Source organism: Garra rufa, unplaced genomic scaffold (genome assembly GCF_049309525.1).
Source record: "Garra rufa unplaced genomic scaffold, GarRuf1.0 hap1_unplaced_002, whole genome shotgun sequence".
NCBI lineage: Eukaryota > Metazoa > Chordata > Actinopteri > Cypriniformes > Cyprinidae > Garra > Garra rufa.
The window spans coordinates 11,062,968-11,072,570 of NW_027394277.1; the positions used below are offsets into that span (position 1 = coordinate 11,062,968).

At 38.1% G+C, this 9,603-nt stretch overlaps 7 non-coding genes across 7 annotated transcripts; all 7 read right to left on the minus strand.

Annotated features, from left to right (window-relative positions):
* Positions 1–2,682: 2,682 nt before the first annotated feature.
* On the minus strand, positions 2,683–2,801 carry LOC141306629 (5S ribosomal RNA). Its single transcript, XR_012345588.1, has one exon. It is a non-coding gene; the product is annotated as a 5S ribosomal RNA (ribosomal RNA).
* Positions 2,802–2,885: 84 nt separating this feature from the next.
* On the minus strand, positions 2,886–3,004 carry LOC141305505 (5S ribosomal RNA). The gene has a single exon (XR_012344469.1). It is a non-coding gene; the product is annotated as a 5S ribosomal RNA (ribosomal RNA).
* Positions 3,005–4,386: 1,382 nt separating this feature from the next.
* Positions 4,387–4,505, minus strand: LOC141306630 (5S ribosomal RNA). Its single transcript, XR_012345589.1, has one exon. It is a non-coding gene; the product is annotated as a 5S ribosomal RNA (ribosomal RNA).
* Positions 4,506–4,589: 84 nt separating this feature from the next.
* LOC141305506 (5S ribosomal RNA) lies at positions 4,590–4,708 on the minus strand. The gene has a single exon (XR_012344470.1). It is a non-coding gene; the product is annotated as a 5S ribosomal RNA (ribosomal RNA).
* Positions 4,709–6,090: 1,382 nt separating this feature from the next.
* On the minus strand, positions 6,091–6,209 carry LOC141306634 (5S ribosomal RNA). Its single transcript, XR_012345591.1, has one exon. It is a non-coding gene; the product is annotated as a 5S ribosomal RNA (ribosomal RNA).
* Positions 6,210–6,293: 84 nt separating this feature from the next.
* On the minus strand, positions 6,294–6,412 carry LOC141305507 (5S ribosomal RNA). The gene has a single exon (XR_012344471.1). It is a non-coding gene; the product is annotated as a 5S ribosomal RNA (ribosomal RNA).
* An 84-nt stretch (positions 6,413–6,496) lies between these two features.
* Positions 6,497–6,615, minus strand: LOC141307611 (5S ribosomal RNA). The gene has a single exon (XR_012346564.1). It is a non-coding gene; the product is annotated as a 5S ribosomal RNA (ribosomal RNA).
* Positions 6,616–9,603: the final 2,988 nt, after the last annotated feature.

Sequence of the window (9,603 nt, forward strand, 5' to 3'; positions counted from 1 at the left end):
TATCAGCCGAGTTACAAGACTAAAATGGGGTCAGATTTAACTGTGAGAGATGACTAGTGGTTAAAAGAATGAGACAAAAGAAGATTGGTTCAAATAGATTTGGTGTATTTACAAGGTTCACATAAAAGACTTTAAAACAACACGATAAAACTAGGTAAACTCTGTTAAAAGAATACAGTTCATTTGTCCAAACCCTAAAACAGTCCAAGAATCCCAGTGTGTTGATAAGTCCAACGTGAGTGTCCACCAGTGCATGTACAATCAACAGAAAGTTTAATCCAAAGTTTGCAGGTGGTGAATGGAAAGGTGAGCTCTAAGATTAGCAACTCCTCAATCCAACAGTTTGGTGACTGTCCGTTGTTTGTAATGCTGCTCTCTTATGCAGTTCTACTTCCTGCTTCCTGTCATGTGTCTAGTCACATGACATGCCAACCATCCATTTATGAAAGACACATACACTTAAAATGTTAAGAGTAATAAAATGGCCTAAAAAACATGTAAAACACTTAAAACTCTATAATACATTTAAATGATTGTAATAAATAGAGCGGTAAAACACGTCTTTCTAAAAACCAGCATATTATATAAATAGTGAAGAAAAGGCAAAAGCTTACAGCACCTGAAATCTATTTGAACCAATCTTCTTTTATGTCTCTTTCTTTTAACCACTAGTCATCTCTCACAGTTAAATCTGACCCCATTTTAGTCTTGTAACTCGGCTGATTACAGCACCTGGTACTCCCTGGCGGTCTCCCATCCAAGTGTAACAATCGGCCTTATCAGCCGAGTTACAAGACTAAAATGGGGTCAGATTTAACTGTGAGAGATGACTAGTGGTTAAAAGAATGAGACAAAAGAAGATTGGTTCAAATAGATTTGGTGTATTTACAAGGTTCACATAAAAGACTTTAAAACAACACGATAAAACTAGGTAAACTCTGTTAAAAGAATACAGTTCATTTGTCCAAACCCTAAAACAGTCCAAGAATCCCAGTGTGTTGATAAGTCCAACGTGAGTGTCCACCAGTGCATGTACAATCAACAGAAAGTTTAATCCAAAATTTGCAGGTGGTGAATGGAAAGGTGAGCTCTAAGATTAGCAACTCCTCAATCCAACAGTTTGGTGACTGTCCGTTGTTTGTAATGCTGCTCTCTTATGCAGTTCTACTTCCTGCTTCCTGTCATGTGTCTAGTCACATGACAGGCCAACCATCCATTTATGAAAGACACATACACTTAAAATGTTAAGAGTAATAAAATGGCCTAAAAAACATGTAAAACACTTAAAACTCTATAATACATTTAAATGATTGTAATAAATAGAGCGGTAAAACACGTCTTTCTAAAAACCAGCATATTATATAAATAGTGAAGAAAAGGCAAAAGCTTACAGCACCTGAAATCTATTTGAACCAATCTTCTTTTATGTCTCTTTCTTTTAACCACTAGTCATCTCTCACAGTTAAATCTGACCCCATTTTAGTCTTGTAACTCGGCTGATTACAGCACCTGGTACTCCCTGGTACTCCCATCCAAGTGTAACAATCGGCCTTATCAGCCGAGTTACAAGACTAAAATGGGGTCAGATTTAACTGTGAGAGATGACTAGTGGTTAAAAGAATGAGACAAAAGAAGATTGGTTCAAATAGATTTGGTGTATTTACAAGGTTCACATAAAAGACTTTAAAACAACACGATAAAACTAGGTGAAACACGATAAATGACAGGCCAACCATCCATTTATGAAAGACACATACACTTAAAATGTTAAGAGTAATAAAATGGCCTAAAAAACATGTAAAACACTTAAAACTCTATAATACATTTAAATGATTGTAATAAATAGAGCGGTAAAACACGTCTTTCTAAAAACCAGCATATTATATAAATAGTGAAGAAAAGGCAAAAGCTTACAGCACCTGAAATCTATTTGAACCAATCTTCTTTTATGTCTCTTTCTTTTAACCACTAGTCATCTCTCACAGTTAAATCTGACCCCATTTTAGTCTTGTAACTCGGCTGATTACAGCACCTGGTACTCCCTGGTACTCCCATCCAAGTGTAACAATCGGCCTTATCAGCCGAGTTACAAGACTAAAATGGGGTCAGATTTAACTGTGAGAGATGACTAGTGGTTAAAAGAATGAGACAAAAGAAGATTGGTTCAAATAGATTTGGTGTATTTACAAGGTTCACATAAAAGACTTTAAAACAACACGATAAAACTAGGTAAACTCTGTTAAAAGAATACAGTTCATTTGTCCATACCCTAAAACAGTCCAAGAATCCCAGTGTGTTGATAAGTCCAACGTGAGTGTCCACCAGTGCATGTACAATCAACAGAAAGTTTAATCCAAAGTTTGCAGGTGGTGAATGGAAAGGTGAGCTCTAAGATTAGCAACTCCTCAATCCAACAGTTTGGTGACTGTCCGTTGTTTGTAATGCTGCTCTCTTATGCAGTTCTACTTCCTGCTTCCTGTCATGTGTCTAGTCACATAACAGGCCAACCATCCATTTATGAAAGACACATACACTTAAAATGTTAAGAGTAATAAAATGGCCTAAAAAACATGTAAAACACTTAAAACTCTATAATACATTTAAATGATTGTAATAAATAGAGCGCTAAAACACGTCTTTCTAAAAGCCAGCATATTATATAAATAGTGAAGAAAAGGCAAAAGCTTACAGCACCTGGTATTCCCAGGCGGTCTCCCATCCAAGTACTAACCAGGCCCCACGCGGCTTAGCTTCCGAGATCAGACGAGATCGGGCGCTCTCAGCGCGGTATGGCCGTAAGCGAGGATTGCTCCAAAAAGTGGGCTATTTAAAGATCAGCCTCCATAAAAGCCAGCATATTATATAAATAGTGAAGAAAAGGCAAAAGCTTACAGCACCTGGTATTCCCAGGCGGTCTCCCATCCAAGTACTAACCAGGCCCGACGCTGCTTAGCTTTCGAGATCAGACGAGATCGGGCGCTCTCAGCGCGGTATGGCCGTAAGCGAGGGTTGCTCCAAAAAGTGGGCTATTTAAAGATCAGCCTCCGTAAAAGCCAGCATATTATATAAATAGTGAAGAAAAGGCAAAAGCTTACAGCACCTGAAATCTATTTGAACCAATCTTCTTTTATGTCTCTTTCTTTTAACCACTAGTCATCTCTCACAGTTAAATCTGACCCCATTTTAGTCTTGTAACTCGGCTGATTACAGCACCTGGTACTCCCTGGTACTCCCATCCAAGTGTAACAATCGGCCTTATCAGCCGAGTTACAAGACTAAAATGGGGTCAGATTTAACTGTGAGAGATGACTAGTGGTTAAAAGAATGAGACAAAAGAAGATTGGTTCAAATAGATTTGGTGTATTTACAAGGTTCACATAAAAGACTTTAAAACAACACGATAAAACTAGGTGAAACACGATAAATGACAGGCCAACCATCCATTTATGAAAGACACATACACTTAAAATGTTAAGAGTAATAAAATGGCCTAAAAAACATGTAAAACACTTAAAACTCTATAATACATTTAAATGATTGTAATAAATAGAGCGGTAAAACACGTCTTTCTAAAAACCAGCATATTATATAAATAGTGAAGAAAAGGCAAAAGCTTACAGCACCTGAAATCTATTTGAACCAATCTTCTTTTATGTCTCTTTCTTTTAACCACTAGTCATCTCTCACAGTTAAATCTGACCCCATTTTAGTCTTGTAACTCGGCTGATTACAGCACCTGGTACTCCCTGGTACTCCCATCCAAGTGTAACAATCGGCCTTATCAGCCGAGTTACAAGACTAAAATGGGGTCAGATTTAACTGTGAGAGATGACTAGTGGTTAAAAGAATGAGACAAAAGAAGATTGGTTCAAATAGATTTGGTGTATTTACAAGGTTCACATAAAAGACTTTAAAACAACACGATAAAACTAGGTAAACTCTGTTAAAAGAATACAGTTCATTTGTCCATACCCTAAAACAGTCCAAGAATCCCAGTGTGTTGATAAGTCCAACGTGAGTGTCCACCAGTGCATGTACAATCAACAGAAAGTTTAATCCAAAGTTTGCAGGTGGTGAATGGAAAGGTGAGCTCTAAGATTAGCAACTCCTCAATCCAACAGTTTGGTGACTGTCCGTTGTTTGTAATGCTGCTCTCTTATGCAGTTCTACTTCCTGCTTCCTGTCATGTGTCTAGTCACATAACAGGCCAACCATCCATTTATGAAAGACACATACACTTAAAATGTTAAGAGTAATAAAATGGCCTAAAAAACATGTAAAACACTTAAAACTCTATAATACATTTAAATGATTGTAATAAATAGAGCGCTAAAACACGTCTTTCTAAAAGCCAGCATATTATATAAATAGTGAAGAAAAGGCAAAAGCTTACAGCACCTGGTATTCCCAGGCGGTCTCCCATCCAAGTACTAACCAGGCCCCACGCGGCTTAGCTTCCGAGATCAGACGAGATCGGGCGCTCTCAGCGCGGTATGGCCGTAAGCGAGGATTGCTCCAAAAAGTGGGCTATTTAAAGATCAGCCTCCATAAAAGCCAGCATATTATATAAATAGTGAAGAAAAGGCAAAAGCTTACAGCACCTGGTATTCCCAGGCGGTCTCCCATCCAAGTACTAACCAGGCCCGACGCTGCTTAGCTTTCGAGATCAGACGAGATCGGGCGCTCTCAGCGCGGTATGGCCGTAAGCGAGGGTTGCTCCAAAAAGTGGGCTATTTAAAGATCAGCCTCCGTAAAAGCCAGCATATTATATAAATAGTGAAGAAAAGGCAAAAGCTTACAGCACCTGAAATCTATTTGAACCAATCTTCTTTTATGTCTCTTTCTTTTAACCACTAGTCATCTCTCACAGTTAAATCTGACCCCATTTTAGTCTTGTAACTCGGCTGATTACAGCACCTGGTACTCCCTGGTACTCCCATCCAAGTGTAACAATCGGCCTTATCAGCCGAGTTACAAGACTAAAATGGGGTCAGATTTAACTGTGAGAGATGACTAGTGGTTAAAAGAATGAGACAAAAGAAGATTGGTTCAAATAGATTTGGTGTATTTACAAGGTTCACATAAAAGACTTTAAAACAACACGATAAAACTAGGTGAAACACGATAAATGACAGGCCAACCATCCATTTATGAAAGACACATACACTTAAAATGTTAAGAGTAATAAAATGGCCTAAAAAACATGTAAAACACTTAAAACTCTATAATACATTTAAATGATTGTAATAAATAGAGCGGTAAAACACGTCTTTCTAAAAACCAGCATATTATATAAATAGTGAAGAAAAGGCAAAAGCTTACAGCACCTGAAATCTATTTGAACCAATCTTCTTTTATGTCTCTTTCTTTTAACCACTAGTCATCTCTCACAGTTAAATCTGACCCCATTTTAGTCTTGTAACTCGGCTGATTACAGCACCTGGTACTCCCTGGTACTCCCATCCAAGTGTAACAATCGGCCTTATCAGCCGAGTTACAAGACTAAAATGGGGTCAGATTTAACTGTGAGAGATGACTAGTGGTTAAAAGAATGAGACAAAAGAAGATTGGTTCAAATAGATTTGGTGTATTTACAAGGTTCACATAAAAGACTTTAAAACAACACGATAAAACTAGGTAAACTCTGTTAAAAGAATACAGTTCATTTGTCCATACCCTAAAACAGTCCAAGAATCCCAGTGTGTTGATAAGTCCAACGTGAGTGTCCACCAGTGCATGTACAATCAACAGAAAGTTTAATCCAAAGTTTGCAGGTGGTGAATGGAAAGGTGAGCTCTAAGATTAGCAACTCCTCAATCCAACAGTTTGGTGACTGTCCGTTGTTTGTAATGCTGCTCTCTTATGCAGTTCTACTTCCTGCTTCCTGTCATGTGTCTAGTCACATAACAGGCCAACCATCCATTTATGAAAGACACATACACTTAAAATGTTAAGAGTAATAAAATGGCCTAAAAAACATGTAAAACACTTAAAACTCTATAATACATTTAAATGATTGTAATAAATAGAGCGCTAAAACACGTCTTTCTAAAAGCCAGCATATTATATAAATAGTGAAGAAAAGGCAAAAGCTTACAGCACCTGGTATTCCCAGGCGGTCTCCCATCCAAGTACTAACCAGGCCCCACGCGGCTTAGCTTCCGAGATCAGACGAGATCGGGCGCTCTCAGCGCGGTATGGCCGTAAGCGAGGATTGCTCCAAAAAGTGGGCTATTTAAAGATCAGCCTCCATAAAAGCCAGCATATTATATAAATAGTGAAGAAAAGGCAAAAGCTTACAGCACCTGGTATTCCCAGGCGGTCTCCCATCCAAGTACTAACCAGGCCCGACGCTGCTTAGCTTTCGAGATCAGACGAGATCGGGCGCTCTCAGCGCGGTATGGCCGTAAGCGAGGGTTGCTCCAAAAAGTGGGCTATTTAAAGATCAGCCTCCGTAAAAGCCAGCATATTATATAAATAGTGAAGAAAAGGCAAAAGCTTACAGCACCTGGTATTGCCAGGCAGTCTCCCACCCAAGTACTAACCAGGCCCGACGCTGCTTAGCTTCCGAGATCAGACGAGATCGGGCGCTCTCAGCGCGGTATGGCCATAAGCGATGGCTGCTCCAAAAAGTGGGCTATTTAAAGATCAGCCTCCGTAAAAGCCAGCATATTATATAAATAGTGAAGAAAAGGCAAAAGCTTACAGCACCTGGTATTTCCTGGCGGTCTCCAATCCAAGTGTAACAATCGGCCTTATCAGCCGAGTTACAAGACTAAAATGGGGTCAGATTTAACTGTGAGAGATGACTAGTGGTTAAAAGAATGAGACAAAAGAAGATTGGTTCAAATAGATTTGGTGTATTTACAAGGTTCACATAAAAGACTTTAAAACAACACGATAAAACTAGGTAAACTCTGTTAAAAGAATACAGTTCATTTGTCCAAACCCTAAAACAGTCCAAGAATCCCAGTGTGTTGATAAGTCCAACGTGAGTGTCCACCAGTGCATGTACAATCAACAGAAAGTTTAATCCAAAGTTTGCAGGTGGTGAATGGAAAGGTGAGCTCTAAGATTAGCAACTCCTCAATCCAACAGTTTGGTGACTGTCCGTTGTTTGTAATGCTGCTCTCTTATGCAGTTCTACTTCCTGCTTCCTGTCATGTGTCTAGTCACATGACAGGCCAACCATCCATTTATGAAAGACACATACACTTAAAATGTTAAGAGTAATAAAATGGCCTAAAAAACATGTAAAACACTTAAAACTCTATAATACATTTAAATGATTGTAATAAATAGAGCGGTAAAACACGTCTTTCTAAAAACCAGCATATTATATAAATAGTGAAGAAAAGGCAAAAGCTTACAGCACCTGAAATCTATTTGAACCAATCTTCTTTTATGTCTCTTTCTTTTAACCACTAGTCATCTCTCACAGTTAAATCTGACCCCATTTTAGGCTTGTAACTCGGCTGATTACAGCACCTGGTACTCCCTGGCGGTCTCCCATCCAAGTGTAACAATCGGCCTTATCAGCCGAGTTACAAGACTAAAATGGGGTCAGATTTAACTGTGAGAGATGACTAGTGGTTAAAAGAATGAGACAAAAGAAGATTGGTTCAAATAGATTTGGTGTATTTACAAGGTTCACATAAAAGACTTTAAAACAACACGATAAAACTAGGTAAACTCTGTTAAAAGAATACAGTTCATTTGTCCAAACCCTAAAACAGTCCAAGAATCCCAGTGTGTTGATAAGTCCAACGTGAGTGTCCACCAGTGCATGTACAATCAACAGAAAGTTTAATCCAAAGTTTGCAGGTGGTGAATGGAAAGGTGAGCTCTAAGATTAGCAACTCCTCAATCCAACAGTTTGGTGACTGTCCGTTGTTTGTAATGCTGCTCTCTTATGCAGTTCTACTTCCTGCTTCCTGTCATGTGTCTAGTCACATGACAGGCCAACCATCCATTTATGAAAGACACATACACTTAAAATGTTAAGAGTAATAAAATGGCCTAAAAAACATGTAAAACACTTAAAACTCTATAATACATTTAAATGATTGTAATAAATAGAGCGGTAAAACACGTCTTTCTAAAAACCAGCATATTATATAAATAGTGAAGAAAAGGCAAAAGCTTACAGCACCTGAAATCTATTTGAACCAATCTTCTTTTATGTCTCTTTCTTTTAACCACTAGTCATCTCTCACAGTTAAATCTGACCCCATTTTAGTCTTGTAACTCGGCTGATTACAGCACCTGGTACTCCCTGGCGGTCTCCCATCCAAGTGTAACAATCGGCCTTATCAGCCGAGTTACAAGACTAAAATGGGGTCAGATTTAACTGTGAGAGATGACTAGTGGTTAAAAGAATGAGACAAAAGAAGATTGGTTCAAATAGATTTGGTGTATTTACAAGGTTCACATAAAAGACTTTAAAACAACACGATAAAACTAGGTGAAACACGATAAATGACAGGCCAACCATCCATTTATGAAAGACACATACACTTAAAATGTTAAGAGTAATAAAATGGCCTAAAAAACATGTAAAACACTTAAAACTCTATAATACATTTAAATGATTGTAATAAATAGAGCGGTAAAACACGTCTTTCTAAAAACCAGCATATTATATAAATAGTGAAGAAAAGGCAAAAGCTTACAGCACCTGAAATCTATTTGAACCAATCTTCTTTTATGTCTCTTTCTTTTAACCACTAGTCATCTCTCACAGTTAAATCTGACCCCATTTTAGTCTTGTAACTCGGCTGATTACAGCACCTGGTACTCCCTGGTACTCCCATCCAAGTGTAACAATCGGCCTTATCAGCCGAGTTACAAGACTAAAATGGGGTCAGATTTAACTGTGAGAGATGACTAGTGGTTAAAAGAATGAGACAAAAGAAGATTGGTTCAAATAGATTTGGTGTATTTACAAGGTTCACATAAAAGACTTTAAAACAACACGATAAAACTAGGTAAACTCTGTTAAAAGAATACAGTTCATTTGTCCATACCCTAAAACAGTCCAAGAATCCCAGTGTGTTGATAAGTCCAACGTGAGTGTCCACCAGTGCATGTACAATCAACAGAAAGTTTAATCCAAAGTTTGCAGGTGGTGAATGGAAAGGTGAGCTCTAAGATTAGCAACTCCTCAATCCAACAGTTTGGTGACTGTCCGTTGTTTGTAATGCTGCTCTCTTATGCAGTTCTACTTCCTGCTTCCTGTCATGTGTCTAGTCACATGACAGGCCAACCATCCATTTATGAAAGACACATACACTTAAAATGTTAAGAGTAATAAAATGGCCTAAAAAACATGTAAAACACTTAAAACTCTATAATACATTTAAATGATTGTAATAAATAGAGCGGTAAAACACGTCTTTCTAAAAACCAGCATATTATATAAATAGTGAAGAAAAGGCAAAAGCTTACAGCACCTGAAATCTATTTGAACCAATCTTCTTTTATGTCTCTTTCTTTTAACCACTAGTCATCTCTCACAGTTAAATCTGACCCCATTTTAGTCTTGTAACTCGGCTGATTACAGCACCTGGTACTCCCTGGCGGTCTCCCATCCAAGTGTAACAA